General features: G+C 40.7%; 2 long non-coding RNA genes across 7 annotated transcripts; one reads left to right on the top strand and one right to left on the bottom strand.

Moving 5' to 3' along the window:
* Positions 1 to 1,061: 1,061 nt before the first annotated feature.
* On the bottom strand, positions 1,062 to 2,672 carry LOC136265943 (uncharacterized). 6 transcript variants are annotated; one of them, XR_010705815.1, is made up of 7 exons: positions 2,145 to 2,672; positions 2,017 to 2,098; positions 1,842 to 1,970; positions 1,441 to 1,785; positions 1,315 to 1,386; positions 1,225 to 1,258; positions 1,062 to 1,176 (listed from the first exon to the last, which is right to left on the bottom strand). It is a non-coding gene; the product is annotated as an uncharacterized lncRNA (long non-coding RNA). The 6 variants fall into 6 exon arrangements; XR_010705817.1 differs by having other exon boundaries at positions 1,842 to 1,965; XR_010705819.1 differs by having other exon boundaries at positions 2,031 to 2,098.
* On the top strand, positions 2,263 to 6,098 carry LOC136265944 (uncharacterized). Its single transcript, XR_010705820.1, has 2 exons — positions 2,263 to 2,696; positions 5,915 to 6,098. It is a non-coding gene; the product is annotated as an uncharacterized lncRNA (long non-coding RNA).
* Positions 6,099 to 8,301: the final 2,203 nt, after the last annotated feature.

Below are 8,301 nucleotides of genomic sequence, written 5' to 3'. Positions count from 1 at the left end.
TAGACCTAACTGCTGTAGTTTAGTGTTATGAGATAAAACAGTTGCAATGTCATCTGCTGCTTCAACACCAATATTGTTGTTTGAAATGCTAAGTTTTGTTAGAGTTGAAGTATTTTGTAAACCTCTTGATATCTTAATAGCACCTTCTGTTTGTAAACTATTTCCAACTAGACCTAACTGCTGTAGTTTAGTGTTATGAGATAAAACAGTTGCAATATTATCTGCTGCTTCAACACCAATATTGTTGCTTGAAATGTAAAGTACTGTTAGAGTTGAAGTATTTTGTAAACCTCTTGAGATCTTAATAGCACCTTCTGTTTGTAAACTATTTCCAACTAGACCTAACTGCTGTAGTTTAGTGTTATGAGATAAAACAGTTGCAATATTATCTGCTGCTTCAACACCAATATTGTTGTTTGAAATGCCAAGTTCTGTTAGAGTTGAAGTATTTTGTAAACCTCTTGACATAGGCGGCGGAAAGGGGGGGGGGGCTAGGGGGCTAAAGCCCCCCCCTCAGAATGATATCACACCGAAATTATCTTTCTTGGAGTGGGGCTGAAAACCGTGATAAAGATCGAGATACTCTAATAGAGCAGTCACTCTAATAAAGTAGTCAGTGTGTAGCGAGCTATAAAAGGATTTTTATGTAGTTTATCAGCTAGAAATGGTAGCTGGTGAGGTGGAAAGATCTTGTCAGTTGGTTACGACCTTTTTTTTTTTTTTTTTTTGGTCTTACCTTACCAAACTATAGAAATAAGTCTGGGTCAGCCCAGCACAGGAATAACGCACCTTGATTGCGGACAACGTACCAAGGGGATTAGACACCGCGTAGTGGGAGCAGACGGTTGAGATGCGGTTATCCGCGTAGGCGTACGCGGACTACTGTTAGTACCCCGTTTGGGACCACTTGTACGCGGATGTACGCGTCTCACCCGCGAAGAAATCCGTACGGTCCCATCAATAAACCGCCTAGTTCTCCGTAAGCACCTATCCGGTGTCCGCCAATGAGCCTAAAGGGTCACGCAGGATCCTACGCGCGGGCCGCTGTGTCCGATAATGAATTCAGTTTTTGTCACGTGAGAGCATAATTTAAAATGCATAAAATTCCACAATAAAAATGTCTTGTTCATTCTTTTACACAACATTCTTAGCTCCATGCATTCCAACGTTCCAGTTCTGTCAATAACAAAAGTAAGATGATGCAGCTACACACTACACATGTACCTTGAATAACTGTTCGAAGCAAAGCAAGTTCAACCTGAAGAAAAACATACATTACAGTGTATCACAAACTGCACATTACTATACACTAACCTAGCACATGCCAAAGTACCAGATGTGAACACTACTTGTGTGAATAGTTCTTTGTTGCAAACACGACAACACCTGGAAAAAGCCTATACATAATGGAAAGAAAATAGTTACACTATCAGCACGTACCATAGTCACGTGTCCATCAGCTACCACTGTTTACAAGTTGACTTTGACGTTAGCAGAAAGTGGAATATCCATTAGAAGTTTCTGGGTAAGGTAAAGAGTTTGTTTTGTGGTTGATGTCTGCCATCACGTGCCAGAGGGGTCATCATACTGCTACGATCAGCTTGCAACAATCTGGCTTCCAAAGACTGGCTTAATGCCATAGGATTCTGTTAACAGTCTCTGGTGTTTCAGTTATTGAGTACTTGACAGCTTATTGCAAGTAGTGGCAAGGAAATTCCATTGAGATGCTAATGCTGTAAAATCATTTGATAGCACTGAACTACTGTTGGAAAGCTGGCTAGACAACTGGTACACAGAGAAACACATTAAATTATATCAAGCTACACTACAACAAGTCTTACCATGAATTTGAATAGTAGGTAACTAAAATCCTTACGACAGCCAAACAGCCCATGGTACGATTGCATCCCAGCAACATAGCAGATATTGGGTTGAAATCATCCACTAAGGGCACGGTCCAATAAACTACACTACAAAATAGCCATGGCTTACCAACCAAAACACAACTATACTTACCAAAGAGTACATACCATCACACAGCTTAGTGTTCTAACAGAAGAAAGCAGACTAGGACGGTAGTTCTCTCTACCCGGAATGTCTGTTATAATACATAAAACAGTTATTAAAAACAATACGTATTTCACCGTATCGATTGGCGAAAACAATCTGAGGTGTTTGACACGATGGTATCCTTCACATCTAGATCTGCTCAGTCAAGCGCCATTACGTCTCAGCTGCCAAGCACCCGAAAACCCACCAAATTCCATGAAAGTATCGTCGCAATCATTGGTATTGAGTAGCGCCAATGTTGCGCCATGTTTAACCCTAGTTTTCTTCAACAATCCGACTGCGTTAGACTGCTTAGCGTCAGTATCCAATCACTTCCGTCAAAAAGAAACCGCACGTGATTTTGATGATCAAAGATGGTTTGTTGTGCGCACGCCTCCACCAGTTAAAAGGTGCGCATCTGTTAAAATAATTCCAGAACAATCTTTAGACCTCGTGTGGTACCTATCATTCTGCTACTGTATTGTGTTCAAGTATTGGACGATAAACGGAAGAAACAACCGTCTCTTCGTTACCGACGTACTGAGCTAGCGGCTAACATGTAGCTATCCTCAGAGTGACTGACACATCCGACGAGATATCCTGTTAGATAGTATACTGTCCGTACCCTCACTAGAACAAAAAAAATGGTGAGCCGACCTGTATTTAAGTCTTTGGTGAACTCAAGAGGTGTAAACCTAACCCACATCGTAATTTCATATATGTATCTGTAAAGCAATGAAGAAAATAGGCCACTTCAAAGACTGTAAGGCCAAGTCAAGAGAGCTCACGTGAGGGAATCGCACGTGAGCCTGAGAGGGACCACGCCGTCGTGTTGAAGTGTTAACAAGGACATTATTAGTACACTACGTAGGCTCACTATTGTTGTAATTTTGCTGTGTAATGGTTATTACTAGAGTGGATTCTCGTTTATCCAATTGAGACTCTGTATAATAAGGCGTGGTGCCCGACAGACGTTCTATGTTTGATAATCGCTGTCAATATACAAATTAACTTTGTACTCATGGTTTTTAGCTTTCAAGATATCTCATTTTATGTTATTACAATGCTCACAGTTTTATAAACTGCAAGCTTTAGCTCTGTACTCATGATTTTCAGCCATCAAGATGTCCCATCTTTTGTTGGCAAGTCCTGTCAAGATGTCCCATCTTTAGACAGGAAAAATAAGTGGGTACGTAGCTGTTTATCAATATCAGTGTTATTACGGTGTTCGCAGTTTCAAAGCCGTACAAGCTTTAGCGCTGTACTCATGATTTTCAGCCATCAGGATGTCCCATCTTTTTGTTGGCAAGTCCTGTCAAGATGTCCCATCTTTAGGCAGGAAAAATCAGTGGGTACGTAGCTGTTTATCAATGTCAATGCATTACGATGTTCACAGTTTAAAAGCCGTACAAGCTTTAGCTCTGTACTCATGATTTTCAGCCATCAAGATGTCCCATCTTTTGTTGGCAAGTCCTGTCAAGATGTCCCATCTTTAGGCAGGAAAAATCAGTGGGTACATAGCTGTTTATCAATATCAATGTTATTACAATGTTCGCAGTTGCAAAACGGTACAAGCTATAGCTCTGTACTCATGATTTTCAGCCATCAAGATGTCCCATCTTTTGTTGGCAAGTCCTGTCAAGATGTCCCATCTTTAGGCAGGAAAAATCAGTGTACATAGCTGTTTATCAATATCAATGTTATTACAATGTTCGCAGTTGCAAAACGGTACAAGCTATAGCTCTGTACTCATGATTTTCAGCCATCAAGATGTCCCATCTTTTGTTGGCAAGTCCTGTCAAGATGTCCCATCTTTAGTCAGGAAAAATCAGTGGGTACATAGCTGTTTATCAATATCAGTGTTATTACGGTGTTCGCAGTTTCAAAGCCGTACAAGCTTTAGCTCTGTACTCATGATTTTCAGCCATCAAGATGTCCCATCTTTTGTTGGCAAGTCCTGTCAAGATGTCCCATCTTTAGGCAGGAAAAATCAGTGAGCACGTAGCTGTTTATCAATATCAGTGTCATTACGGTGTTTTCAGTTTCAAGTCCGTACAAGCTTTGGCTGTGTACTCATGATTTTCAGCCATCAAGATGTCCCATCTTTTGTTGGCAAGTCTTGTCAAGATGTCCCATCTTTAGGCAGGAAAAATCAGTGGGTACGTAGCTGTTTATCAACATCAATGTTATTACAATGTTCGCAGTTGCAAAACGGTACAAGCTATATATAGCTCTGTACTCATGATTTTCAGCCATCAAGATGTCCTATCTTTTGTTGGCAAGTCCTGTCAAGATGTCCTATCTTTAGTCAGGAAAAATCAGTGGGTACATAGCTGTTTATCAATATCAGTGTTATTACGGTGTTCGCAGTTTCAAAGCCGTACAAGCTTTAGCTCTGTACTCATGATTTTCAGCCATCAAGATGTCCCATCTTTTGTTGGCAAGTCCTGTCAAGATGTCCCATCTTTAGGCAGGAAAAATCAGTGAGCACGTAGCTGTTTATCAATATCAATGTTATTATGGTGTTCGCAGTTTCAAAGCCATACAAGCTTTAACTCTGTACTCATGATTTTCAGCCATCAAGATGTCCCATCTTTTGTTGGCAAGTCCTGTCAAGATGTCCCATCTTTAGTCAGGAAAAATCAGTGGGTACGTAGCTGTTTATCATTATCAATGTTATTACAATGTTCGCAGTTGCAAAACGGTACAAGCTATAGCTCTGTACTCATGATTTTCAGCCATCAAGATGTCCCATCTTTTGTTGGCATGTCCTGTCAAGATGTCCCATCTTTAGACAGGAAAAATCAGTGGGTACGCAGCTCACTGTTTGCAGCTTTGAAAACATGAAAGTTTTCAGAAATCTGAGCTATCAAAATTTCTCATAACTATTTTGTTGGTGTTTCCTGCCATATTCCTGGTGTGTGGATGTGCGTCTGTGTGTGTGTGTGTGTGTGTGTGTGTGTGTGTGTGTGTGTGTGTGTGTGTGTGTGTGTGTGTGTGTGTGTGTGTGTGTGTGTGTGTGTGTGTGTGTGTGTGTGTGTGTGTGTGTGTGTGTGTACTTAGTTGATTTACCAAACTGGATTAACATAAGTGTGTATGAGATAGGGTGATTGATCTTTACTACCCTAAACCAGAGGAGCTCATAGTTCGCCGTGTGTCATAGCTCTACGACATTGCCTGCAGAACCAAACGGGGCACTGAAAATATCATCGTCCATATGGAGTCCTTTGACACTTTTAAGTTAGTATGCATAATGTTCGTAGCATTTGTTTATTAGTTACGAAGGCCAAACAAGTGTTGAGTAGGGTTCTGGGAACCATAATCTATGGTTCCCAGAGTCCTTTTAAAATAATTAAATTCAATAATTTTTAGCATCACAGTTGAATGGTTTGAACAATTTTTGGAGACCATAAGATGTTTGATGTAGCATGACCAGCCTCCTCTGCAAGATGTTAATTATATATCCACTGATATTGATAGTGAACAATTTCCTCTTTACTGTGCATTAATCAGATCAAATGCTTATAAGTATTCTTTAATGTTGTGACTGTGTAGCGCAAGATTTAAACTGCCCACTTGTCTGGCATGTGGAACTCCAAGCTTGTATTAGTGGCATAGTTAAAACTGTGAAATGGAGCTGAATTGTGGGATGGTATGCAAGGGTGGTGGGACAAGCCCACAGTAACTATATAATATGCTAACTATTATTCATATGTACTACCTGCTGAAAGTAAAGCAATTGTATAACAGTGATTGTATTGTAAAGCCGTGTCCGCCACATCATTCCTTCCAGCATGTGATTTGTCCATTATGTGTTTGTCAGGTTCGATAATTAATGAATTGTACATATACAACACTTATACAGGTCCAGCAGTGGTGCTTTGTGATATGCCGAGGATTTTGCTGAGTTGGACACATACGAGGATTTTGCTGAGTTGGACACATACGGCTATTGAAACTACTACATATTGAGTTGTTTGTTTCTGTTTGCAGGTTAAATGAACTGTCACAGTGAAATTATCATCGTAATAATTATATATGTCACCTGTCTATGCACATACTGGACGTGGTAAAGGTATGCAACTGGGCTAACAACTTTGCCATGTGATTGAAGCTAGCCTATAACCATGAGCTGCTGTCAAGTTGGACAGTACATACCATAAATGGGAAACACGAATGAAAGAAGTATAATAATTTATAATTGATTAATGCATGACAAACAATGTTCTGAGTGTCTTATTGAAGAAGGGGGGTGTAGTATACTGTTACGAAGTTAGTTTAGTTACTTGGTCCATGAAGCCACACTTCCCATGATGTCATAGCTCCAATTCAAGTATTTGTTAATATGACAGCTTTTATAGTATGGTGAGTTCTACCAAACTTCAATGCACTATTCATGTCCCACTCCAGGTAGGGTGGGGAATATAGCAGATTTGACAAGGTATAGTGTCAAATTTCTCAATACTGAAGCTAAAACCCCACTATATTCCCACCTCAAAAGGGGGTTTCTGAGGGGAATTAATTTATCAAAATGATTTTTGACCGCCACCATCAAAAGCCCCAGGGTGTAGATGGTCAAATCCCCAGTAGGTGTATCGGGATTCCGGGGGTGAGGCTAGCTTAAAAAGTTGATGTAGGTAGATTGTGCCATAATATGCCACAGAACTGCAGGTCTGGATTCTTGCAGCTAATGGTAACCACACCCGCGGTATACTTGCCACTAAACACGAGTGCTGGGGTATAATCTGTGGCGAGGAGGGGTCTCATGCTAGCTGATGCATCATGTGCAAAGTGTTTCCAGCACCGAGACACAGTGGTCGCCTGCTTTCAAGTGCCCAGGCGCCAGTTTCACCATTAATACCTAAACTCCGGCATCGATACTCCCAATTTTTCTTATCAGTCGTTCATTGGCCTCTATGTGTCCAGGCTCGTGATAAGCACCTCGTACAGGTTTTGCCTCCAATGTTCACCTTCCAGTACCTGACTGGTAAAGTGGACAGTAGTGAGTGCAGGCCTCAAGCTATAACGCGCATGGGCTATAATTCTGAATCTGTCGTTTTAGCCCTATAGATACAGGCCTGCCAACCTGGAAAGTAAAAAAATCTTGAGATTTCTGTACCTTTATTGTAGTATTGCAGTGTGTAGTAAAAAAAACTGGTAGATGCTATGCTGAGACCAAAAAAAAAAAAAAAAAAAAAAGGTCTCAACTTTTTAAACTTGAAATCCGTGACATTCGCGCTACAAACCGTGAGATTCTATCCAACGAAGGTTAGTGAAACCGTGAGAGTTAGCAGGCCTCAAAAACCGTGAGATTCGATCTGCTGCCCTTGAGCAGGGTAGTGAAACCGTGAGACTCACGGTAAACCCGTGAGAGTTGGCAGGCCTGTAGATACATCATTGTGGGAGCCTGTAGCTACTATAATTATCTACCCGTTACTTCCGTCTTGTCCGCGTTGTAGAATAAGTTGCTTTGCGGGTATAGGCGTTGTATCCGCGTAGTGGAGGAAGCCATTAGGCGGGCACCGCACGGGTTTACACCCGTATACAGTCCGCCAAGTGAAATGATTCGCGGACAGCGTCCATTCCGTATACAGTGCTAGTATCTCCTGTGCAGCCCCCCCCCTCATATCAACTACTTCATCCGCCGCTGCCTCTTGATATCTTAATAGCACCTTCTGTTTGTAAACTATTTCCAACTAGACCTAACTGCTGTAGTTTAGTGTTATGAGATAAAACAGTTGCAATATCATCTGCTGCTTCAACACCAATATTGTTGCCGGTTTGAAATGTTAAGTTCTGTTAGAGTTGAAGTATTTTGTAAACCTCTTGACACTGCTTGAAGTATCTTAGTTTACTACAGTGCACTGTAAAAATTTAGTAGTGAATTGCTCTGCCACAATACTCACTACTTTTAAGTAGTGACGTTCACTACTTTTTGTAGTGAACGTCACTACTTGGTGGTCAATGTAGTGACGTTCACTACAAAATTAGTAGTGAACGTCACTACACAAAAATAGTGAGTATTGTGGCAGACATTAGTAGTGACGTTCACTACATTTAGTAGTGACGTTCACTAGTTTGTTTTTACTGTGTGGTATATCCCCAGTATATGGAACAGTTAATTGTTTGTTATTTTAGTAGTTTTTCAGTAAACCCGCATTCACTGATGTTTTACTGAGAGTTTAAAACTTAGTAAAATAATTATGTTCCATATACTTAAGTTTACTGACACTTTACTATCAGTATAACTAC

Source organism: Dysidea avara, chromosome 9 (assembly GCF_963678975.1).
Source record: "Dysidea avara chromosome 9, odDysAvar1.4, whole genome shotgun sequence".
In the NCBI taxonomy this organism is placed as follows: domain Eukaryota; kingdom Metazoa; phylum Porifera; class Demospongiae; order Dictyoceratida; family Dysideidae; genus Dysidea; species Dysidea avara.
The sequence above is the reverse complement of the archived record's forward strand: the minus strand, read 5'-3'. Positions and strand labels throughout refer to the sequence as shown.